Source organism: Cynocephalus volans, chromosome 6, assembly GCF_027409185.1.
Source record: "Cynocephalus volans isolate mCynVol1 chromosome 6, mCynVol1.pri, whole genome shotgun sequence".
In the NCBI taxonomy this organism is placed as follows: domain Eukaryota; kingdom Metazoa; phylum Chordata; class Mammalia; order Dermoptera; family Cynocephalidae; genus Cynocephalus; species Cynocephalus volans.
The window spans coordinates 118881498-118908329 of NC_084465.1; positions in this window are offsets into that span (position 1 = coordinate 118881498).

The following is a 26832-nucleotide window of genomic DNA, read 5'->3' on the forward strand; positions in this document are numbered from 1 at the left end:
TAAAAGCTGACTTCTATTCTCATCAACATTTGACTTTTGAGTGGCTTGTTTCTGAAAGGGGGCAGGCAGCCAGACCTGTGCCCAGTGACAAGGTGAGTGAGGGCAAATACAGTGACATCACATGGTGAGGTGTGGGCTTTGTTAGGGAGATGTACAAGCCAAGAGCCCCTGAGATGAGGCACACAACACCTGTCCCTGTTCTCTCATTGTCCCACAGAAGTGGGACATAACGTGGGGCTGGACTCCAGGGGAAGACCCCTGACCCCTGCTCCTCCACCTTTTTATAGTGCAAGCATGTGCCTCACATTGGATGTGGAAAATACAATGCTCTTGCACAGGAATCCAGGCGTAGATGCCAGCTGTGCAGGAATCCCACAAGATTGCCAGTTTCTTGCACCTGGAAACCTTGTGGAAGTTGGACGTGAGCTGCAGTCCTGCCTCTGAGAGAGACAGAAACTCTGATCACCCTATCTCACTGCCAGGACATCTGATCTTCTAGGATCACTCACCGGACAATCCTGCTTGTATCTCCAGAGGAAGCCATTACTCGCCTTGGGCTCTGAGCAGGATTCAAGAATATGCTTCTATTCTTTGGATGGTGCAAGAGCAAGAGGGGAAGGATGGAAGTACTGCAGGTAAACACTGGGGAGAGTGCAGTTCAGAGTGTGGCACAGTGTCCAGCAGTGTACCTCTTGGCATTGGATTTCAGATAAGAGTAGCAGGAGAGGAGACAGGATGCAGGGAGACAGCCCAGAAGTGAGCACTGGGTCCTCAGATCCCAAGTCTGGATCTGTAACAAATGCTGCATTTCGAGAGGAGAAGGAGGGGATGCAGGAGAAAAAGGCAGAGGTTGGGGCCTGCCCGTGGCTCAATCGGGAGAGTGTGGTGCTGATAACACCAAGGCCATGGGTTCGGATCCCTATATAGGGATGGCCGGTTAGCTCACTTGGGAGAGCGTGGTGCTGACAACACCAAGTCAAGGGTTAAGATCCCCTTACCGGTCATCTTTAAAAAAAAAAAAAGGCAGAGGCTGATGAATAATAAATCAATGGTATTTGGGGCCTAAGGAAGAGAGGCTTTTCCGGGATGGGTTCAGAACCTGGGTGAGATGGAACAAATCCGAATCTGCAAAAGGGGTAAGGCGTGGGTGCATGGGAGGGGTCCGGGCTGGGGGAGAGGGTCAGACAATGACAGCACTCCGGGGGAGTACAGAGGTAATGGAAAGAGGTGGGTGGGCAAACCATAAACAAACTTAGTATTGAATCCTGTTTACCGCTGATGACTTCATATAGCTGGTATTCTCTCAATATTTTCATGAACTCCTCGAGGGCAGAGACCAAGCTCAGTTTATGTTCGTATTCTCTGTGCTTAATTGGGTGCTGCCACAAAGTAGGTGCGCAAAAAAAAGTTTCTTGTTGCATGGCTTATCATTATGGCTACTGTGTGAATAAATTAATTTTGTGTTTGTGGCCCTGTTGAGACAGGTTTTAGTATGACTGCTTCCTTATCTGCGGGAAGGGTGAGCTCCGAGCATTGCCCATCTCTGTGGGAGGAACTGATACACAGTCTCGGAATGGTGAGATTGCAGCTCAGGCAGTGGAGGTCAACCATCAAAGAGCACCTTGCTTCAGAAATCAGTACTGAGTGGGAGGGAAAGAGGGGTAGGGGAGATTCGGAACAGCCTGGAGACGTTGGTGTTCACCAGCTTATGTGCGAGGACCCTTCCCTATTCAGTCCACAAGGTACCCCGGCCCTCAGGCTCAAAGGGGGAAGGGCAGAGATCACTCTGGCTAAAGGATTTTAGCAAACGTATGGACCTCATAGTGTCTTCGGGCATCATGGAAATGAGAAGTGGCAGATGGATAAACTACAAGGCCAGCTCAAAGGAATACATTTAAATTAAAACTTGTATAAAGCAAACTACCATTCATACTTTGAAAAATGTTCACGATCTTCTCCCAGTCCATTCTCCAGCCCTCCCCTCCATCTCCATAACAACCCACATCCCATGAAAAGTGGCAGGGATGCAATCAGGAGAGGAGTGAGAAGCAAGGTTACTAAGGAAATCTGCCCAACATGGAGATGTTGCTCTTTAGGAGCCTTTTCTGGGAAGCTATTACCTTGTGGATTCACCCAGGAACAGTCTGACGTGCAGTGCTGCTGAGTCAAGAGGATGCTTGGGCATGTGTGTTTCTTTCTCTCTGCCCAACATTTGCATAAAGTGTTTTTGCCTTTTCCTCATGTCTGTATTGTGGTTTGATGCATTGCTTATCAAACTGGATGAATTACTTATATAGTACAGACTTTCATTTCTCCCATGTCAGGGAATGTTCTTCCCTAGTCTGCTTTTTTAAATTAGAGAATAGCAAAGGAGAAGAAAAAAATGTAGCATATTGAATTTTCAATGTCAAAAAAAAAAAAAAAGAAAGAAAGAAAGAGAACAAGGATATTTAAGAGCTCAAAAAGAGATTTCCCCCACAGGTTAGATGGAAAAGATGCTTAAAACATCCCTTCCTAGCTTCCCAGGGGTGGCAATATTCACACTGGCAGCACTCTTGATTTCGGTGATGGAAAAGGAGAATTTATTAGTTTACAAACTGAAAAGCTTAGGGGTACAGGTCGCTCCAGGTAGCTGGGTTCAGGGGCTTAGACAATGTCATTAGCTGTAATCTTTGTCTCTCGGCTGTCGAGCCATCTAGGTTGGTTTTATTTTCAGGCAGTCTCTTGTTAAGTGTTTGCAACAATGACCCCTCCATGGCTCCAGATTCACACGCCACTAGCTTGCTCATCTAACAGAAAGAGAAAACCTCTTGCCCAGTAGCGCCAGCTAAGGCCCTAGGAATAACACCTGTTGGCTCTGATTGGTTCAGCTTGGGCCACCTGCTCACCTCTGACCCAATCACTGTGGCCAAGGATATGCAGTGCCCTCATTGGCCAGGTTGCTTGCCTATGCCCTCAGCGAGAGGATGGGATAAGCCCCACCTAAACCTCATGGATTTATGGGTTGGTGCGGGGCTGAGGGGGGCTGGGAGGGAAGGTGGTTCCACAGACGGAAACTATGGTGCCTTTGCTAAAAGAGAGGAGACAGTAGTTTAGATGGAAATAGCAAGTTTCTGCAAACCTTCAACAAGACGTAGAGGATCCACTCTTTGCCATAGGATGGGTTGTCCAAGTTGGAGCTGGACAGACCAGACTTTACTGATCATTCTTTTGCTGTTGCTGAACAATTTCATTCCTATAGAATCTATTCTAGATATAATACTGAGACAGGAGAGGATGTGCTCCCCCGTCTTCCCAGAAGACGTTTCTGATTACCCGCCCTCCATTTGTTTCCTGTCATTATAGTCAAAAGTAGCATGAATGCCTCCGAGAGTGGTAGCTTTGGAACACAGCTATTATTCTGTGAGGCCCTGGAGACCCCAGTCTAATCACTCCAGCTCCCTACCTACTCATAAGCACATCTGAGCAGTATTTTCCCCCCTGCTCCTTTTAAGGAGACACAAAAGGCAGCTTTCTGTCCACACTTCGGAGTGCAATGCAGTCTGAGTCTAGGAGAGGTTTCGCATCCCACAGTGACACTTCCGGCCCCAGAAACCTCTCTGACCATGGAAGACCGGAAATGTGATGTGAATATGAATGTGACCACCGAGGTGGAGCTGAGGAAAGAGACCAAAGGAATGATGTCCTCACAATGACCTCAGAGACTCTGAGAGTCTGATTGTGCAGTTGCCAGAAGCAAGAGGCCGCTTCTAGCTTGTGCTGACATGGGGATGGGCATTTTTAAAACTGACCAATGCAGGGGAAGTGGGCTTTATTCCCAAGAAGTCCCTGGGTCTGTCCAGCTGCTGAAAAGGAGGCTTTTTGGTCAGGCTGAATGGATATACTGGTTTATCTTATTTTGTCCTTGACATTCTGGTCAGAGTCCTTTTGGAGCATCATTAGCCCCACTCTGCACCACAGGGACTGAGGGTGGGGAGTGGTTTCCTGAAAGGAAAATCATGGTGGTTTTATCCAAAGAGAAGAGAAGGGTTTCCTGGAAAGCATAAGATGTCCACTAGTGCCTGAGAGGACAGGGCTTCTCCAATGACAACCGGTTTCTATGATAAGCCAAATGCATGATGCAATGATGGAGATAGGTCAATAAAGCCTTCAGATTGCAAGAGCCAGTCAGGAATAAAGCATTTATAATTTCATCAGGGTGGAACTAAGCAAATAGGCTAAGAGGCTTGCTTAAGTGATAGCAGCCCAAATGCATGGAGTATAGCATGTGCTAAGCACTGTGCTAAGCTTCTTTGTATGTACGATCACATTTAATTCTCCCAGAAGTCTTTGTTTTTTTTAAAGTTTATTTATTTATTTATATTATTTTTTTTTACATTCTATGATGTTGTGGAGTAGTTGGGAGGGAGGGGGAGAGAGGAAGGGGGAAGGAAATAGGGTGGGAGAAGGAGGAAGGAGGAGGGGCAGGGTTGAGGCCTGTGGCATCCCCCTCATTCCTGCAGGGGAGACAAGGGGGTTTCCAGTGGTGTCTTGGTCATTGCTGGGCTGGGTGCAGAGGTCAGAGGGGTATGGCTGAAGCCCTTGCCCCCCCAGTGCCCCAGCTTGGAAGCCTGGGGGGCTTCTTGCAATGGCTTGGTGTTGTCACTGTGCTGGTTGCAGGTGTTAGGGGTGTGATCAAGGCCCTTGGCCCCCCACCACCCTGGCTTGGGAGAGCCTGGAGCACTTCTTGCAGTGGCTCGGTGGTCATCACTGGGCTGGTTATGGGTCCAAGGCCCCCATCCCTCCCTCTTCCCTGGCTTGGTAGCCCAGGGGAATTCTGGTCCTTCTGGGTTTCATAGGTGATCTTTGGTGATGTGAGACCTTTACTAGTTAATATCAAACTTTGTCTCTGCTCTGTGGGTATTTTGTTTTTTCTTCCAGTTCTGTGTTGGATTATTTGCTGTTCCTACCATATAAACTCTGCATGGGAACTAATTTGTTGTCCTTTGCTTACTTCTAAAATGGGGGAACTTCCTGTGGGGACCAGCACTTGAGCTCTGTGGTTGAGCTAAATTGTTGCTTTGCTGCTGATTCCCTGGGGAAGGCTTTTTGTGCAGCTCATGTTTTAATGGTTGACTCTGTAGGTGCTTACAGGACTCATGAGATCTTGTACACCTGGGTCGTGTAGAAACTCTGGTCTGGGCCTGAGTCTTTTCAGCAAACTGTACCCCCTGCAGTTCTATATTCCTGACCAGTCTCCACTGAATGGTCCTGTACTGTTGAGGGACAGGTCAGCTGTCCATGCTGTGCCCCAGTGTTCTCCCAGTGGGCCTATGTTTCCCGCACTGCCTGCACTCCAAACATTTCCCATGGGACGGGCCATGTGCCGGTCCCTTGCAATGACTCACCAGCCTCTGAGTGGCTCCTTTTTGTCAGTTGTTCTGGCTCGTCACTCCTATGTGGGTCCACGGGAGCCCTATTAGTGGTCTTGCCGACCTGTGGGCCACCAAAGCCCTCTTCTCCCCTGCCACCTCCAAGCAACTCCATCCAAGGGGCACAGATGTGGCTTTTGCCAGCTCCTGCTCCATGTGCTCAGCAGCTCCAGACTTCAAGTGGCTGGGACTTGAACTGGTTGGAGAGTTTCTTTCTTTCTTTCATGGTGTCTTCTTCCACCTTCATGCACGCCATAGGTCTCTCCACTTCCCCTGAGCTCTAGCAGCCCCAGCTTGGCTGTCATTGCTTTTTTTATAGTGGCAAATTGGTTGATTTGTGGGAGAGTGATGCTGGTGACTGTCTATTCTGCCATCTTGACCAGAAGTCTCTCCCAGAGGTCTTTGAAGGTACTGTTTTGCAGCTGAGGAACCTGAAGCTCAGAGAAGTTATATGACATATCCAAGTAAGTAGCAGAGCTGGGATTTGGGCTTGGGCTGTTTGTTTTACAAGTCTGAATGAGTAAGGACACAATACACTGTGTATGGAGTTCACTGTGGGTGTGGAAATCCACTCAGACTGAATGGAAGAAGCCACTCAGAATGGCAGAGACAAATCTTAACTGGAACCAGGCTGTGACTCTCCAAAGACCCAGAACTGTCTTGCTGGGGGGATCCTGGGCTTTGGGACGCTTGGTTTCTGCTAGGACAAGGGTTGGCAAACTTTTCCTATTGAGGGCCAGATAGTAAATATTTTAGGGTTTGGGGCCACATGGTCTCTATCACAACTACAAACTGCTGTTGTAGCAGGAAAGCAGACCTGGACAATATGTAAATAAATGGGCATGGCTGTGTGCCAATAAAACTTTATTTACAAAAACAGGCAGCAAACAGGGTTTGGTCCACAGGCTGTACTTTGCTGACCCGTGTTTTAGGGGCATTTCTAGGGACAGACTAGCTGCTAACACCCAGGCTAGAGTGCAGGGAGTGGGGGTCTCGCCTCCGAAATGAGTCTTCTGGAGAAATTTCTTCCTAATAAACTTCACCCACCCAAGATCTCATTGTCTCAAGCTTCAGTGAAGGAGTTTAGGGACCCTTGTGCTGATCCCCTCTCTGATGAGAGACAGACAATCTGTCTTCAGCATGTGGTGTTATGTGCAGGACCTAAGATGTTGATGGAGAAAGTCCAACAAGGCCTCAACTTCTTTCCCCACATATAGTTTTGTACCAAACAAAAATGGAATCAAGCCACATAGGAAATTTAACAACTTTCTTTATTCCTGTTGCATTATCAGATTATGGCACTTCTCAGCTCAAAACCAAGGCTCCGTCTCACCCAGAGTGAAGGCCATTGTCTTCGTTATGGCCTGCAAGGCCGTGCACAATCTGGCTCCCATATCCCCTACACCCCTCCCCCTCATTCCCTCCAGCCACACTGGCCTCCCTGCTGTTCCTTGAACATACCAGGCACCGCCACCACAGGACCTTTGCACCACCTTGGATTCTTTGCCCCCAGTTATCTGCATAACTTGCTAGCTCATCACCTCTGTCAGATCTTTGCTCAAATGTCATCTTCTCATTGGAGCCCTCTCTGACCATCTTCTTTGGAATTGCATCCTTCCCTTCCCCCACTTCCTCAGTCTCCTTATTTCATTTTCCTGCTATGTCATTGTCTGTCGCAGGTGCCACCATCTTAATTCTATGCATTTTAATTATTTATGTGCTTATTGTCTGTCGCCCTTCATTAAATTACGGGCTCCAAGAGGGCAGGAATTTCGTTTTGTTCACTGCTCTATCTTTAGCACTGAGAATAAAACCTGGCACATAGTATATATTTAATAAATATATTTGTTGCAAGTGCAATTAGAAACATCAGCAAGAACTAAAGCTGTGCAAGAAAGCACGGGCAACAACATTGTACAACTCTGCTCTAGAGTAAACAAGATTTAAAACATCAAAAAACATTTGGTGCATCTTTTTGTTTGATGTAAATTAATCACATAGCTTTTATGAATCCCATTACATGGTTATAGCCTCATTTATTTAACTGACTTCCTTTTGATGGACGGTGTCTACTGGTTCCAATGTTTTGTTATTAAAAATAGTGCTGCAGAATCTAGACTGTGAAAAACTTTGCAGACAAACGACCTGGTTTCTTCAGCAAAGAAACTGCAAGCAAAAAGGGAAAAGGGTTATGGTGGGGGAAGGGCCTACAGATTAAAGGAAACGAGAGACAGTCAACAAATAGCAAAATATAAACCTTCACTGGAACTTAATTCAAATAAACAAACTCTTAAAAATACATTTTTTGACATTTATGATAGAATTGGAAATTTGAATACTGGATATTCAGTGATATTAGGAAAACATTGCTAATTGTGTTGGGGTGTGGTAATGGTGCTGTGGCTATGTTAAAAGAATAAAGTCCTCACCTTTTGAAATACTTAATGAAATATTTCAGATGAAATGATATGATGTCTGAGGTATGCTTGCAAATAACACAGAGGTGGGGAAGTGGGAGAGATACAAGCAAAAGAAAAGTGACCGTGCATTGATAATTGTTGAAGCTGGGTGGTAGTCTTATGGGGTTTATTGTACTGTTTAGTATATATTTGACATTTTCCATAAAGAGAAAAAAAAAAAATATATTGCTTAATAATCTAGTGTGTGGGGCAGGGTGATGTGGGTGGGATGTAGATAAAAACATCTATACCTGGAATGACTGTTAAGTGACTGCTGGGTACACAGGGGTTTGTTAAACCACCCTCTCTACTTCTATATACGCCTGACATTTCCTGTAGTGAAAAGTTACATCAGTTATCTCGGTTAGAGCATGGTGCTAACACCACGGTCTGGGGTTTGATCCCTGTACTGACCAGCGGACAAAAGAAAAAAAAGCTAGACAATTGTGCTGCAGTGATGATCCTGTCATAAACCCCTTTTGAAATCTTCTCTGATGGCATTCTCCCTCATTCTTGCTGTATCTGGGCCCAAAGCTGCTGCGAGGCTTATCTGACCGAACCCTATTTCTTCCCTGATGTACTAAAGCTGTTTTTTCAAAAAAACCTCAACTTTATTGAAGTACAATTTACCTATCATACATAAAATTTACCTGTTTTAAGTGCATAATTCAATGGTTTTTAGTAACTTGACAGAGCTGTGCATCCATCACCATAATCTGATTTTAGAAAATTTTCATCAGCCAGTAAGATCCCTCGAGCCCACTTACTCTTAATCTACCTTCCCACCCCGAGCCCGGGGCAACCACCAGTCTACTTTCTGTCTCCATAGATTTGCCTTTTCTGGGCATTTTATCTTTTAACCAGGGTTCTTACTTGAAATTTTTGACATTATCTTTCCTACTCCGCAAAATGCCATTTCCTACTCAAGAATACTTCTTGTTCTATTATCACTGGACCAGTTTATGAGACACATCTTCTCAGTTCTGCTCAGAAATCTAAAGGATTCAGTCCCCTATGTTTGGAGAATTATTGTGTCACAGTGATGGTCTGTGACCCCTGCCTTACATAGAAATTAATAATATGCTAATAAGACAGTAATGATCAAGGCTCAGAAAACTTCCTGCAGGTTAACGAGTGGCTTAGAGAGTACACAGACAAATCTAAATGTAGAGGTCACTAACCTCAATAAGTACATGTCTCAATAAATATCCCTGGGACCATGGCTGTTGCTAATGTCTGAGAGCCCTCTGGTATTTCTTGCAGTCCCAGGGCTCAATTTTGCATGACTTTTGTGCCACAGATCTTTGACCCCAGAACCCACAGGAGCATCAATATAATGATATTGCAGAGGTTTAGTTCCTTAGTTTGTAGTGGACGATACCCTCCCAGTTCATTAGAAAGTATTTACTGAGGGACTCTCAGATTTTGTGAGCTAGACTTCTCCCGGGATTCAGAATATTGATGCATGACCTGATTACCTAGTGACTGGATAACTGTGTCTATTGAATAACTTCATCTATAAATCCAGAGCCATGGGGCTACTCATTCATTCATTTATTCATTCAATAAAAATGAAATACATGTGAGCAAGTGTCTACTATATGCCAGATGCTGTTCCAGGAGTTGGGAATATATAAAGATAAAAATCAGTTCTTGTCCTTAGGAAATTTACAGTCTAAAGGTGGAGACAGACATGTAGAAATAATGGCAAAAACTGAAATATTATGTACAATATTTCAGGGTATAATGTTAGTATAGGGGGAATCAGGATGTATTCCACAGAACTTATGTTTGATTTGGGTCTTGAGGAATGAGTAGGAGTTTGCATATGGCAATAAGGGGCAAGAACGTTTTAAGGGATAGAACACATATAAAGCATGAGATGTAAAACGGGGTTTGAGAGCCAATTATTTCTTTCCTTTTTATTTTCCTTTGAGTATGATCTTTTCCCTTTCAAAACTCTAGGATAAAATGCTTTTTATTCTCTTTAGATATTAATATTACTTAAAGCTAAACATTTACCTTCATATGCTGCGTTGGATACGTCCCATACTTTTTGACGTGAAGTGTTTTCATGCTGCTTCCCAAATCAAAACCCTTTGGGTAGAAATATAGTTATAAGATAAAGTTCCAGATTTGTCAGCATGGCATAGTACAATCTTTGTAAGCTGACCCCTGCTTATTTCTCCTATGTTATGTCCTGCTTTCCCCCCAACACACATGCAGTAGCAATATTCACAGCCCTTCCATAAACCATGTTCTGTATTGCCTCCATCAATTTGTACATACTATTATTTTTACCTAGACTGGGAAAACCTCATTTGTCCTTCCAAAGGACATTTAACTTTGAAAACACTGTCTCCCTATGAGTTTGCTAGGTTGAGTTAGCAGCCAAATATGCAAAGATAATAAAAAATGTTAACTTGCTGTGGAAAGTCATTTAATATTGATCAAATGAATTTGGGAAATGTCTGCCAAAGACAATAATTTTAAGTTTTACAAGACTGATATCGAGCTTTTTTTTATGATTGCAATTAAGTACTGGAGTTACTTGTCTCATGAGGTTTATGTCAATAAATCTTGGTACAGGATAATAAAACTATGTCCTCCACACATGGATACATACTTTCTTCAGCAGAATGGCATGGAATCAACACATGGAGAAGAATATCAGATTACCAAGGCCTGAATTAGAGTACTTAGCTACAATGAACCTTATTTTAAAAATGGAGATTTGAGGGGCTGGCCCGTGGCTCACTCAGGAGAGTGTGGTACTGATAAAAATGGAGATTTGATTTGTCTCCAAACTTGTTTTATTTTTTCTAGTTCTAGTGTCATAAGGATAACCTTTTAGATGACTTAATACCTGAAGATTTATCTCAATTTCCTACATCTTGGATAATTCTGTCTATGAAATCAAAGACCAATGAAAACAATTAATAAAAGCTTCTACAGCTTTACTTTCCTCTTGGCAGATGTGTTCATAAGTCAAGGAAGATTGTGGTTAATACAAAATAAATGTTTTAATTACACCTGCTACTCAGTTGGGGCATCAGGCTGATCTACCCAAATTTGTAGTCAGTTGAGTAGAAAGCTGCATATGGATTTGGAGGATTATCTGGAAAATTAATAGCTCTGTAGGTTTGAGGGAGGATAAAAATTGTACGTTGAGTCTATTAAGAGGGCAGAGTCCCCAAGGGTAAATGGGAGGAACTGTGGAGCATCAATCAGAAAAAGCTTTCTAAGGTTCTGTTGGCAAGAAATTTTTGGAATCAGCTTGCATCAGAGGGCACCTTCTGCACATGTTAGCATCTTCAAAAGAAGCATCTGCCTATCCCCACTTTAGGATGCTACTGAGTTGCCTTATGCTGTTATGATTTTGACCAAACTTATATAGGAACACTAAATCCACAAATCTTATTGCATGCACAGTTCTTTGTGCATTTTAGTCCCTTCTTCTGGGATTGCTTTCTTCTTCCTAAAATACTTCCTTTGTTAATTCTTCGTGAAGATATTATTATTACTATTTAATGGAATATTTAGTTCCCATTACAGAATGATAGTTTAGCTAGGTATACAATTCTAAGTTGACAATTGTATTTTTTTCAGCATGCTGAAGATCTCATTCTATGGTCTACAAGTTTTCATTGCTGCCATTAAAAAGTCTTCTGCTACTCAAACTACATTCCTTTGTCTTTTATTTCTGGCTCCCTTTAAGATCTTTTTTCTTGGTGAGGCTTGGTGGTGAGGAGTAGTTTGAGTACTCTACAGTTGCACTGTGATATGCATTTTAAAAACAATTTGTATTTGCATGCTTTCTGAGTCTGAGGATTGATTTCTTTATCAATTTTTGAAAATCTTCAGTTATTATCTTTTCAAGGATTGCTTTTCCTCATTCTTTCTATTCCCTTCTTTTGGAAATATGATTCGATATATGTCTTAGATTCAGTGTCCTAACCACTCATAATTTATATCTCCTTATCTCTTTGTGCAATATTCTGGGTAGGTATATTTTCTAGGTCATCATTTTCTCTTTATCTATTTCTTTTTTTTTATTATTAGCATATTCACTGCTATGAATCATGCTTATTCTTTATGCCCCTTATTCAATCTCTCCCTGTTTCCCTTCCCCTCCCCCCTCTAATAACCATAGATTTGTTCTCTCCTTCTGATGGATTAACCGTTTCTCTGTTGATTTGTTCCCTAGATGATCTGTCCAGTGCTGAGAGAGGTGTGTTCAGTTTCCCCACTATTATTGTATAGTAGATGCTTCTTCGATTACTCTAGAGTGTGCTTTGTGGGGGGAGAATTTCCCTTCTTCTTCTTCTTCTTCTTCTTCTTCTTTTTTTTTTTTTGGTCTCCACTGTTGACTCTTCTTGTTGTGTCAATGCAGTTGAGCATCTGGTGGGCATCTGCATGGTGGCTGTGACTACTGCTATAGCAACTAGCTACTTTTGTGGCAGCTGTGGTAATTGTGGTAGTTATGGTGGGCTACCCACATGCAAATGGTGTTTTTGGTGTACTCTTTACCTGGTTGTGCCTTGGTTTGGCTTCCCCTGGCTCCTGCCTCAGGATCCAGTGGGGGCCTGGAGCAGCAGCGGTGTGTCTGGCTGCAGCTGGTCTTCATCTATTTCTAATCTTCTGATTTATCTATCCATTGAGTTTTTAATTTAAATTTTTTTATTTCCAAAAACTGTATTTTATTATTTCTCACTCTTTACTTCTATTCTTTCTGGATAGCATTTTATTTTTTTCTCCTTTTAAAAAATGTGTATCTTATATTCTGAGTTTGATAAGTGTACATTATGAAGTTCTTGGAGGTCTAATTCTCTTGGAGGTCTATTTTCATTCATGGTGGTTTACTTTTTAGTTTGTGTACTTTTTAGTTTGGGGCAATGAGCTAATGTTTAGTACGACATTATCTGTGGATTCCTTGGAAGACTGGGTTGAGGGTGGGAACCTCTGGAAAGAATCTACATTTTCTTCTCCTAAGTATTCTGAAGTGCTACCGACCTGGAATCACTGCTAATTTTTCAGAATGGGGTTTTCAAGATCATGTAAAGTGTGCAATTTAAATCTCAGGTCCACATAAGAATAATTCTGTGGTTATGATTCTCAGGGAAATATTTTTCTCTTTTAGATCCCAAACCTAGTCCAACAAACTTCCTTAGTTTTATCCCTTTGCCAAATGGATGAATTATTTTCTAGTCAAACTCTTTATCAAGGGAATAGTCCTTTGAGGATCCTGGCCTTATGCGAGTATATTCCCATCATGGGCAGGTCCAGGACTTGTCACTTATCTCCATGTGAGTGCTAATATCTGTAAACTGTAAAAACCTCTTGATTAATGAGACTGGCAAACATTCCTAAGCCTGCTATAGCCTCAGTGTCAACTTACCACTCTGCTTTCCAGCCTCCACTTTATATTTTTTCATCTGGGGATTTCTGTTATTTGGATGCTAACTCATCTATTTATTTAAAAGAATTTCTACATGTTTTCTGTCAGGGATTTTTCCGAGATATCTCATCTGATAGATGAGAAATGCAAATCCTATCTTGTTTTATCCCTTATTTTTCCTTAACAATATATAATGATCATATTTGGTGCCAATATTAATTTAAACCATAATTTTTATAAATGAAAGCATTTACTTATTTGCATATTTGTACATTTCTGTAAGAGGTTTTCATTTCATTAAAAAATTTTCTGCATAGACAAATTTAAACATAAGGGTCAATTTCTCTGTTTTGAAAGTGAGCAATTTTTTTTTTTTTTGATATGGCAAGCAGGCAATTGCATCCTTTTGTTGCTGTGTCTTAAATGATACTCCCTTGAACTTTTGTCCTAGATGTGGGTCTTTTGTTTCTTCCTCATGCAGACTCTTTTTTTTTCTGTTCTTGGCTAACTGTCTCAGACATCATTATCATTGTATGTGCTTGCCAATGCTATTTATAAAAGTAAAAGAAATATACAGACTGTGTGTATGTGTGTGTGAGAGAGACAGACAGATATAGACAGGGAGACAGAGAGGGGCAGGAGAAATTGAACACCCTCACAGCTACATGCACTTACCTGCTATGCAGAAGTCTTTATGAAAAAAGGGGGAAATATATACTTATCTGTTGCAACTTGCCCCTAGTGAGCTTCTAAAACACCACAGTAGCTTAAGCGGGGCTGAGGCTATGACTGTTTTTGCATTTCTTAGAGTTGGCATGGACTGTCTATTGATTTCAGGGTTGCTAACGTCTACATGGAATAGAAGAAGCTTTTGTGGCCAGACTGAATCCAGACTAGGAATTGTATAATAACCTGTCCTGAGACAATGTCAGCTTATGTAGTCAAAGCAGGCTTTATTTTTGATAAACTTTCTGTCTGCGGTTTCCCTGTGGCTATGGGACAAGTATGGTCTGGAGAGCATTCTAGGCAGGGCTGGGTGACCCCTGAGAGTCTGGGGCAGTGGAGAAGAGAGGTGTCCTTGCATAAGTATTCAGATTCAACACCCACATGAGGTGCAACCTTCCCTCAATGTCACCCAGACAAAGTCCCTTTGGGAATATCTCCTTGGCCGTCAGACTTCCTCCCAGGCTCCTGGGACTATGTACTATATGGAGCAGGCATGGTCCTGAGAGTCCTCTTAATGCAAGGCTAAGTAAGAAGTGCTTACAAAAAGAACCACATACCAAGACCTAAGTCAGCAGATGTTTCACACAAACTGAAAATTCCCTACCTTGTCCAAAGTCCAGTTTTTAGAATGTCTTTCACCTCAGCTGGATAACTAAAGAGGAAGAGAAGCTTCCCCAGGCATCTGATAAGGCTCCTTATACTTTTTTTTCAGTGAGGGGGCATTGCTAGAATACCCTTAGCTGGGTGGTCAGCTTCAAGAATTGTTCTAAAACTGACTGCTCACAACTCTACAGTTTGAACAAGGGCAAGTAGAAAAACCATACCTGTCATTCAGTTATTTATCCATTCATGCATGCATGCACACATGTATCCATCTCTCCACTCCGCATCTGTCCATCCATTCATCCGTCCATCCATTCATCCATTTATCCAGGCATCCATCCATCCATCCATCCATCCATCCCTCAAGTGCCCACTCAGGGTCAGGCACTGTGTTTGACACTGGAACACAGAATCAAAATAACAGGCTTGGTTCCTGACAGCAGAGAGCTCTCAGTCTGTCAGATAAATAGAAAAACAAAAACAAAAAGACGAGTATGCCATTAACTGCATCAGTCATAAATTCTGCATGTGAGAAGTGTTGACTCCTCTGTGAGACGCACTGCCAGACAGAGACATTTTCAGATTTCTGCCATGTCTAACCCTCTCCACTGCAATCCCTCTGGTCCAAGTCTGCATAGTCTTTTGCTTCCTGAATGGACTCCTTGTTTCTGCTCCTTGTCATTCTTGCTCCCCCCAGGCCATTCTTCACACAGCAGTTAGAGTGACCCCACTAAGAATAATGAGGATTTTTGTCACTCCTCTGCTCATCCCAACCCCATGGCTCCCATTTCAGAGGCCACAAGACCCCTGCCATCTAGCCCATCCAGGACCTCTTTGACCTCATCTCCTGATGTTCTCTGCTGACTTACCCACCCCAGCCACACTGGCATCCTTGTTGCTCCTTGAACGTGCCACAGTTCCTCCCCAGGGCTTTGCACTTGCTCCTTTCTCCACCTGGAACATTCCCCTCCCAAATATCCACATAGCTGGATCCCTTGCCACCTTCAGGCTGTATCCAAGTGTAATCTTCTCCTTTCCCTGATTTATTTTTTCCTTAGCACTTACCACTAACACACTATGTGTTCTAATTATTTAGCTCATTCATGGTCCATCTCTCTGCTTTGGAAGTAAGGTCCAAGAGAGCCCGGGTGTTTGACTGTTTTGTTTTCAGCTCTATCTCTAGCATCTAGAACAGTGCCTGGCATGTAGTAGACATTCATTAAATGTTTGTTGAAAGTGAAAAACGAATGAGTCTTCAATCTTCATCTTCTCAGGCAATTCTCTCTCTTCAGGCTGTAATCCCCTTTATTTGTCATAATAAGGAGGCTGGACAGAAGAGAAAGGGTGGAGAGAGGCACTATTCACATGGCATGGCTTTCACTCCTGTTCCTGGGATGGTGGAAAATGTGAGACATCCTCAAACTCAACTAACCCTAGCAGCACTCTTTCCCCTTGAGGGAGGAATATCTTACTCTCAATTCTGGCTTCTGCTTGGACAGAAGTGAGAAATTGGGTGAGGACAGTGGATGTGCAGAGGCGCTTCAAGCGACACTTTTAGAGGCCAGCACAGGGAACTTTTGCAGACTGAACTTTTGCAAGTGGCCCCACTTGGCCGGGGTGAGTAGATGATGCCACCTTGGTATGGTTTGGGTTCCTTCTGGGAAGGACAAGGTCAACTTCCAGGCCTCTTATGGAAAGGAAAGGGCCTCTCTAACTGGTCACATTGCCAAGCAGAGAAGAGCAGCTCTTATCTACAGCTGGGGAAGACCAGCTAGCTTGAAAACACAGCCAAATTAGGGTCCAAACATGCACAGCGTCCAGCAACTAAATAGTTGAGTCCAGAAACTGGACACCATAACCAAGCCAGTGGTCAAGCAGCAAATCAAATATCCATTGCTATGGACTGAATGTTTGTGTCCACCCCCAAATTCATGTATTGAAATCCTAATGCTCAATGTGATGGTATTTGGCGGTAGGGCTTTTGGGAGATAATTAGGGTTAGATGAGGTCATGAGGGTGGAGCCCTAATGATGGGATTACTGCTCTTACAGAGAGGAGGGGGCAAGATCTCTCTTCATCCCTCTCCCCCTCCCCACTGCACCAACCAAGGAAAGACCCTATAGGGACATAACAGGAATAGGGCCCTTGCCACGAACCCAACATGCTGGTACCCTGATCTCATACATCCAGCCTCGAGAACTGTGAGGCATATATTGTTGTTGAAGCCACCAGCCTGTGGAACTTGGTTGTAGCAGCCTGAACTGACTGAGACAGCCATGAACCAAAGCCAGGTGCCAAGCAGTTCAATCCAGAGTCCAGGTGGCCATGGTCAAGAGGAGAATCCCTAAACAAGCTGAAAAGCCAGGATTGTCATGGGGAATAGAGTACAATGGCAGAGAGAGCTACAGGAATGGACCTGGGGACATTTCCTAAGCTCATCGAGCGGCCAGCCACTTTGTTCTGAATTTGCTTTCCACTGTTAAATCAGACTTTCCATCCACCACCCGCAGGTGCTGTATTTCTGCCCTCCTTTTCTCTAATGCCTTGTAGAGCCTGGAGTTACTCTCTGAAACCACTAGGTGGTGACCCTGTTTCGAGGAGTCAAATCCCCTGAGGTTACCGACGGGAGTTAGACTCTTGACAGGCAAGCACATTATGTGCACTATCTCATTTAAACTTTACAGCATGTATAGGAGTAAGTTCTATTATTATCCTTTCTATACAGATGAAAACCACTGAGGCTCAGAAAGTTCTAGCAGCTTTGCCTAAAGCCACTCATCCAATAGGTGGCTCTCTTAACACATTGCTTTTTGAGTAAGTTTGGGATTGGCAGAAACTGTACAATGAACATTTTGAAGCTAGACAGTGGCAATGCTCTCAGATGAACACATACATTGAAAGAAACATCATTAATGGTATTTAGTGCTCATTTGCACCCTTCCATGTCTCAGATGCCAGAATAATGTTCTACTAACACGATTTAATTTAACTCTCAAAACAAGCCTGTAGATCAAGCACAGTTGTTCTCTTCGTATATATGAATTTGTTGAGGAGCAGAGAGGATAAGTGAATTGCTGAGTAGGGGACAACCCCTAAGGCCAAGAGTAGAGGTTGCCTGCACCTTAAGGTGCTTTGCCCAGGATTCTAAGTGGGAACTGGGGCCATCTAGGTCCTTGGCCTCTCATGGGGATGCTGGGGATTTCAGGAAGGGAGAGGCTAACCCAACAGAATCCCCAACCTCCCACAAGCAGGAAGTGGTCAGAATTTTGACCCCAGGTCCCAGCTCTGGCCATAACTCAGGGATTCTGAACAAACAGCTTACACTGGAGTTGAGGGCTTGTTTTTTTCATCCACTAAAGAAAGGACTGGACCCTCTCTATGTAAAAGTTTCAAACACAAATGCTTCCAGGGCCAGGCAGGTCACAAAAACAAGTGATAGGTTCAGGCATGGACTGTGACAAACTGGTGACCACTTGCCCCATTTTAAGGGGAGGTTCTGGCCAACTGTTGCCATGCAGGGATGTGGGTCTATTACTGCTAGATCCCCTAATCTTCCCTGATTCCCTGAAAGGAGAATGTGGTAGTCCAAATTTTTATGTAAAATCTTCTTCACAAAAACGTTAGCAATGGATTCAAATCTTAAAAAACAAAAAATAGAACAAGAAACTGATTAAAACACACACACACACACACACACACACACACACACACACACACACACACCCTATTTACTGTGCTCAAAGATGCCTTCAGTTCTTTCCAGTTTTGAGGTTCTCTTGTTCCTTGAACTTTAAAAGCCATGCTGCTGGCCAAGAAGAATTGAGGAAAGAGAAGAAATTAGGAAGAACAGAGAACTGTATGGGAGGCTTCCAGGGGACTCCTCCCCCTCAGAGCAGTTCTCCTGGATCAGTAGATCTCAGACTTTTTTGGTCATTTTTGGGGTCACCTAGGAACTTGGTAAGATGGCCAAGGCCCAGGCCCATCTTCTTTCAGCAAGACTGGACCTCTGTGCACCTGGTGGGCTCTCCAGATGATTCTTACACACAACAAAGTTTGAGAACCATTGTCTTAGATCAGTGGTTCTTAGCCCTGGCTGCACAGGAGCTTTTAAGACCACAGATGTGCAAGCCCTGCCCAGGACCGATAAATCAGTCCCCAGAGGAGTCTAATCTGCATCCAGGGTTGAGACCCATTGACCTGGATCAATGATCCTGGTCAATGCTTTTCACATGTTAATGTGCTGGAGGATCACTTTGGGGATCTTGTTAAAAGTCAGTAGGTCTGAGATGGGGATTGAAATTCTCTATTTCAAACAAACTCCTGGGTGATGGTGATGCTGCTGTTCTGGAGACCATACTTTGAGTAGCAAGGGTCTGGGATGGTGTTTTCCAAACTTCCCTGATGATAAGAATCACCTGTTCTTATCAAATTTATACATTCTGTGGAAATAAATGAAGACCACCCAAATGGTGGTCTTGCTCCAGCAGAGGGGTCAGCCACTGTCACTCTGTTTGGCAGAGTTTCAAAGGCAGGCAGAGGAGTGGGAAGCTTTAGAGTCCAAGAAAGGGGAGGCTTCCGGTGTGCCCCGAATGGAGGCCATTGTCCTGGGCAAGCTGAAGTTGGCTAACTAGAAGTGGGGTGTCCTATGCGATTGGTTGGGGGGCATGTTTGGCTTTCTCTGTTTGGTTGGTCCTAAGTTGGAAGCAGGAACCAAAATTAGGGAGGCTGTCAGTTTCTGATGAAGTCCTGGTCATGTGGGGCTGGTTGCTGCAGGGTGGTTGTCTAGCTTCCTGGACTGGCTTTTGCAGGTGATGGGTCAGAGTTCTGTTTTTATGTATGGTCAGGCTGCTGTATTTGTTTATGCAGTCTATCAATTGCCAGGGCTCTTCCCTGGACTTTCTGATTCATGAAGGTGTGGGTTGGGGCCCAGTAATTCCCCGGTGACTCTTATCATCAGGAAAGGTGGAGGGGGAGGCTGTGTTAGAAACCAGGTAAACTAGAATCACTTGGAGATTCCTGGTCTGCCTCTGGAAGGAGACTTGGTAAGTACTTTGGAGTCACTGACAAATTGTGTTGAAATGAGGGTCTTGAACAGTATCTTGGCAGGTTTTGAATGTCGAAGTGTAGAGATTGCAGCAGATTCCAAGAGGGAGTTTCTTTTAAAATGATGCAGTAACTACAGGTGTTTAATCTGCTGCATAATGCCTGTTATGATGGGAGGATGTAGACGTTTCAAGTTTTTGAATGATAGAGTTTGTGAGAAGGTGCATTTCAAATAAGTAATAATTATGGTAGTTAATATTTATTGAATTCATACAACGTGCCACACGCTGTTCTAAATACTTTACCTATCTAATCTTCATTTAATCCTTATGACAACCTTATGAGCTAGGCCCCACTTGACAGGTAGGGAAACTGAGGCATAGAGCAATCATTTTGCCCAAAGCCATGAAGGTAGTAGGTGGAGGAGCCGGGATTCAAGCCCAGGTAGTCTGACTCTATGCCGTGTATATTCGAATGCACTGTATATACCACATACACTCAAATAAGAGGAATTAGCTCCATCTGAAGGCCCAGGTGTGATGTTTCTCACCACGTATTTCATGGGTTACAGGAAAGAGGCTGTTTTGCCTGGCTTGGCTGGTTTAAATAAACAGTCACCTCTCAGTCCCCAAAGGTAAGATTAAGGGTCTCAGTCTCCCAAAAGAAATTTTCTCTTGTTGCTGTCCAGTCCTCTGCTAGAGGGAGATTGGCTCTCTAACCCTCTTCGCCCGCTGTCCAGCACCCTGTGATTGTCCAAACACTTAGAGCCAGCTTGACAATCTAGAAATAACAAAAATAAAACTACCACATCTCCAAACAGCCACATCATCAGTTGCTATGACAACCGGCACGGCAGCCAAGGCTACTTCATGGCGGGGTGCTGAGGTAGAAAAGGTCCTGGAGACTAAGGTGGGGGCATTCAAAATTTCCATGGATTTTGAGTCTCATCTGTCCAAAATATCCTTCAGTGGCTTACATTTGCCTTCAGGGTAACGTCTCCCTGCTTATCACGGCTGACCACCATAGCCCCACCCTTCCCACCCCTCTGGATTCATCTCTCCCCACTTCCTCCTCATGAAGTTCTCCACTCCCCCAATCAAACCAATTTTGTCCTGCGTGTCCTTGCTGTCCACCATCTCCAATCCTCTGCACGTGTTCTCTTCCTAGAACTGTTCCCTCCCCTCATCTTGCTTTACTCCTCCTTCAGGCTTCAGTTTGTATGTCACTTTTGGGGGGAACCTGCAAGTATCAAGAACTGTGAAGGGTCTTAGTTTTACCCTCCTTGCAAGCTAAGCTGTAGCTGGGCACAGTATAGTGGATGCTACAGAAGACACGAGACACCTGGGTCAGAGATAAGGGATAATTTATTACTCACAGCAACAGCAGAGTCTAGAGTATCATCATTTTTGTGTTGGTTCTCCAGATGGTGTGACGAGGGCTAGGTGACATATGTGTATGCAGTGGGCTGCATTATAAGAGAGGAGGCCTGAGCTTAGGGGACCTGGATTTTCTATACCAGACAGCGAGCATGCCTGCTCATTGCCCCAGAGGAAGATATCTGTCTTCCAAGGCTGTTTGCTATACAAATGTCCTTGAAAAAATAGCCCAGGAGAAAGGCAGGCTGGACCTCTGCTTTCGAGACATGCAGAAATGCAACAGATCTATGGAGAATTGTTTCCCAGTAACTCTGGGTGTAACGTCATCTCCTTTGGTCCTCCCAGTTAACTTCCTCTGAACTGTCCTTCAGTTGAGGTGGACCTTCCTTCCTCTAAACTCCCTTCTCATGGTCTACGGCAGACTCCTTCACAGTAACATCTCACAGAGCTGGGTTCTTGTCCTTCAGGGCACTTACCCCACTCTGTAATTTTATGCCCTTTACTAAGGTTATTTGATTAGCATCTGTTTACCCATTATGCCATGTGCTTCATGAGGACAAGGATTGTGTCAGTTTTCACAACTGTATCTGTTGTTCAGTGCAATGTCTAGCACTGGAACTGAATTGTTAATTGAATGAATGGGATTATTGAATTGAATTTTTAAAAAATCATTGAGGCTCAGAGAAATGAGGTGATCTGCCTGAAGCCTCACAGCTAGTTTCAGGTCATTGAACTCAAATTCCCTAAAGTACAACCATTTTATTTTCCATCTACGGAGGCTTAGATTTTGTCCCTACACAATAGTGGGCAGGTGCTGACTGGGCAGTGCAGTGGGAGAAGGGCAGGAATGACTTGGGCATGGATGAGGAGCACCTGGTCCCTTTTGGCTGTAAGATTTTCCTCTCAGCTATTCCTGCTCTGGGATCCACTGGAGCCAAAATTCGGTTAAGACTAATAGAAGCCTATGAGGCAGATAATGAATGGCTGAGAGCTAAGACTATTGTGAAGATTGTGAAAATATCCCCTAATTACTCCTTAGGTAGCCCCTTCCCACATGGACCCTGGGATGGCCTTGTAACTTGCTTTGGTACATGGACCGTGGGCAAATATGACACTAGCAGAGCCTCAAGAAGCACTTGCTCATTGGGATCTTCCCTCTCTGTCCATCTTGGGACCACTGTGACTACCTCTATATGAATAAATCCAGGATAGCTTGCTAGATGATGAGGGGCACAGGGCCAAGCCATCCCCATCATCCCAGCTGACCTGGATCCAACCAGCAGACATGTGGATGAGGCCACCCTAGGGCACCAGCCCTGGCAGAGCTTCCAGCTGGCCACAAAGATCAGCTGGAATGACCCAGAAGAACCAGCCTGTCAACCCACATAATCATAAGAAATAATAAATGTGTGCTATTTTAAGCCATTAAGTTTGGGATGGTTGTTACACGACAAAAGCTAATTGATAAAAGCATGGTGCACACTTGTTTCGGTTTAAAATTCTAGCCTCTCCATTTAATTATTTAACCTGAAAAAAGTTTCTTAACCTCCCTGTGCCTTAGTTTCCTTACCTGTGAAATAATGATAAAAGTGGATCATGCAATTTCAAGCATTAATGTATACATTAAATGAATTAATATTTTAAAAATTCTCAGAATAGTGCCTGGGACATAGTAAGTATTATACATAAACAAAGCTGTCATAAAAGATTAGGGTTTCCACTACCTATGTCCCATGTGTAATTAAGACAAAAAATGAAAAAATAGATAAATGTAAGGATGCCTACAAAGTCTGTTTTGGAACTACTGAATGCTAAATGCTGTAAGCATGCGCCCCCCCCCACCCCTTTGTGTGCACCCCCATTGCTGATGCCTTTAATGTGTTCTAGCATGGGGAGACTGAAGAGACTCTCCCTGCCTCCTGGCAGACACCAGACATTAGCCAGCCCCTCCCTGCAGCGGTGGCTGCATTTCAGCAGGGTTCATCTGTATGCAAGCCAGGGAGTGGCAGCTCAGAGCAAGAAATTCAAATGCACGTTTGAGACCCTGTGAAACCTGTTCTCCGGACCATGATCCACAGAGAGGGCAGATCCCATCATGCTCTGACCCGGGCCTCTGCCCTCCCTCCTTGGAGGGCTGTGCTAATTAGAGGGAGCACTCAGCTAATGGGGGTGCCCAGTCGCCCGAGGGCTGAGACCCCATGCCCAGTCTGCATGCACAGCATCCTAGGGCTCTAGGAGGCCAGAGACCAAGGCCTGTGACACTTTCCAGTCACGGCAGCTGATGTAATTCTGCTTCTTTAAATTTTCCACTGAATGGTATTAACAGAAGGGGATGGAGGAGTCTGCCCACCCCCGTATTAACGGGTATCATGAAATTGGCCGGGGCGGGGGAGATGTCATTGTGAGCCGTTGTCTCTCCTTGGGGCCTTTGGTTTACGTTCAGCTCATTATTACTCACCAGGCCCCCAATGTCCTGAAATACTTAACAGAACAAAATATCAGAGTGTAAGAGAGGAAGATGTAGTGCTGAAAAAAATATAGATTGTTCCAGAATTTCTCAACCCTTTTTAATTTATGTCGTTTTTCCTCCTGGGCACACAGACTGTGACATAGATAAGGGTACAGGGAATGACTCAGAACACAGGCTTTGATGGCAAAAAGATTTGTGACTGAGTTCCAGCTGAGTTATTTACTGGCTGTGTGAGCCTGAGCGTGCCAGTTAATATTGCCACGCCTCAGTTTCCCCAATTATAAAGTGAAGATAATAGTAGTTGCTACTAGATAGGGTTACTTGAGGATTAAAAGAGATGAGGCAGGTATTCTTTTTCAAACCTTACATGGTTCTCTACTCTTGGATTCTGGAACTTCTACCAGGTGTACTCTCTCCCTCTGTACCCTGGATGGAAAGACTTCATGCTACGCAGGAGGAAACAAGAAGACCTGAGATGGGAAGTAGTTTGCTCCAAGCAGCTCACATATTAGTGATGGGGTCATTGGAGTGCAAGTCCCCAATTTCCAAGTCCGTGACTTGTCCCTCCATCCACCCCTCCTACTAGGAACCTGTCCACAAAAGCACACTGGCTTTCTAAGTGCTGATTGGACCAGGGGTAGACACCAGGCCCAAAGGGTGGCCCTTCAGTTCTTGCTTTCAGGAATTTGGCCTGGGACATTCAGCTGAAGTGGCCAAACTTTGTTTAGAGAGGTCATTGTATTGAGTAGGGATCATGGGGGTGGGGGGCAAGTGTCATGAGCAAGGGGTGTTGTGAAGCAACAGGATGCAGAGAAAAGTTAAAGTGTGGAGGGCATGGACACAGGTAGGAAGCAGCAGGAGATGCACATGGCCCAGGGAGAAGCAGTCATTGAAGAGTGGCTGGGTCAAGAGCACGCCTGGCCCAGAGTGGGCACTCGGCAAGTGTTTACGGAATGAATGAATGGTGGGTGCTGGGGGCAGGGGGCAGGGAGCAAACAGAAGTACTTGGAACCAGTGTCATCAACTGGATTATGATTCCTACATTTGGATTTCTGGGAGATTTGCAACCCTTAATGCCCCTCGGGCCTTCTAAACAATCCTCTTCTCTCATCCTTTGCTGCAGGCTGACTGCTATCATCTGTTAACAGGAGATGTCCTGCTGCACAGTGGCAGGCAGATGGTGAGGGGTGAAGGCTTAGAAGAGGAGGAAGGGAGGTCTGAGAACAGGAGGAAGGACAGCCAGGAGTACTGACAACTTCTACCAGGTCGGCACCATTCTGGTTGTTAATTTCTGCTGGAAAAAAAATTCCCAACTTCGATGTTGGAATATCTAGTATTATCTCTCAGTTTTGTGGGTTGATTAGGCTCAGCCAGGTGTTTCTTGCTTGGGGTCTTTCATGCAGTTGCAGGTACATGGCAGCTGAGCTGCAGTCATCTGAAGGCTCGACTGGGCTGGACATCCAAAACGGCCCACTTATATGGCTGGCAGTTGATGCTGGCTGGCATCCAGGAGCTTGGCTGGGACTCTGGACTGCCTACACGGGGCCTCTCATGGGGTGTGGGCCTCTCACAATGTGGTGGCTGGTTTCTGAAAAGGGGCATCCCAAGAGTGAGCATTCATTCCACAAGATCTGAAAAGAAGCTGAAAGACTTGTTATGAGCTAGCATTGGAAGTGTCAAAACATTACTTTTGCTGCATTCTATTGACTGAGCAAGTTGCTAAGACTCTTCCAGATTCAAGGGGAGTTAAATCCCACCTCCCAGTGGGAGGAGTGTCAAAGAATTGGTGTCCATCTTTAATCCACCACAGAGGCCAACCCAAACAAATATGAAAATGTCTCCCCAGCATCCCAGCAGAGATGGCAGAGGTACATCAATCCTGAGTTGGGGTTTTGCAGGGCAGGTCAGGCTAAAATGGTAGAGAGAAAAGAAAGGGTGACAGTAAGGCAGGCTCCAGAGTTTCAAGATGGCAGTGGCTGCGGCGGCTGGCGCGGAGTAGCTGAGGTGGAAAAGGTGGCCACTGGGCCTCAGGAAGCCGGGAAACTTGTGGACCTTCCTCTGGCCATCTCTTAAGGGAGGACTGCTGCTGCTGGCCGGTCGTGGGGGCTCAACACCACTTTGCCCCCGGCAGGAGAGGCTGCCTCATTTACAGGCAACAGCTTTGAAGTGTGGAGCAGGAAAAGAACTGATTCTTAGCTGCAAAAGTGAGTCTTGAAACAGGGAACACGGCGCCAGGGCTGCTGTGGATGCAGCCAGGATCCTGGAGGCTGGGGCCGCACTGAAGGCGGCCAGCTGCCCTATTCAGGATTCGAGGTTTCAGGCCGGCATTAAAGAAGATTCCTGGGAGCGCCCGAGCGGCGCCGCGACTGAACAGCCCGAGGTGGCAGCGCTGAGAACACGGAAGGCAACAAACCAGAGACAGAGCGAGCGCCCGACCTGGCACAGCACTGTGAGTGATCCCTGGCACAGCTCTGTTCGGGGGGTGGATGCCCACGTGGCTCCCGCCTGCACCACCAGGCCACTCACTGCCACGGTGCTGCCTCCATTTTCCCAGGTGTGGGCAGCTCCGCCCTGCTCGGCCATCACTGAGCCCATTTGCTTGGCCTGGCGCGGGGCTTTCCGGACCCTGCGGGCCGACCTCCTCTCCCACTCCCTCCGCGGTTCTCTGGCAGGGCTCGGGGTGTGGGGCGTCCCGACCAGTTTTGGGAGGGCTAGGAAGTACGGGCGGGCCGACGACTGTCACTCCACCACACCCTGGACTCCGGCCCCGGTAAACTTCCTGTTACTGGGAGGCAGATACCATCTCTGCGACCACCAGTTTGGAAAAAAGCCTAACGAATTTCTGGTTGGGAATAGTGTGGTAGGAGAGTTCCCAGGTCCGCTTGAACCTGCCGGAGAGCAGGCTGCAGGCGGGCACTAGACTCGGTTTATACCGGGGGGATACAAAGGTGAACAAGACCCGAGAAAGATCTACACAGTGCTACAAAGGCACCCAGAGAGACCGGTCGTCTGTGCCTAGCAGAAACCTGGTAGACTTCCTGGGCGAGGCGGTGCTGAGCAGGGTCTTGAAGGCCCAGCTGATAGACGAGGGGTGCAGAAGACACGCCCCAGACCAGCACAGTGTGCACAGAGGGGGGAGACGTGCGGCCAGGGAGGCGGAGACTCGACAGAAACCACACACCCGGTGGGGTCGCCACTGCACGATCTAACAGCCTGGGCCAGAGCACACGGATCGGGGAGAAGTCCTGTACAGAAAGTGAAAGCTCAACAGAGATCACACACCCTGTGGTACGTGATCCACCAGCCCAGCAGAGTACAAGCTGACTAGAAAGGTGGATCCCCGGAG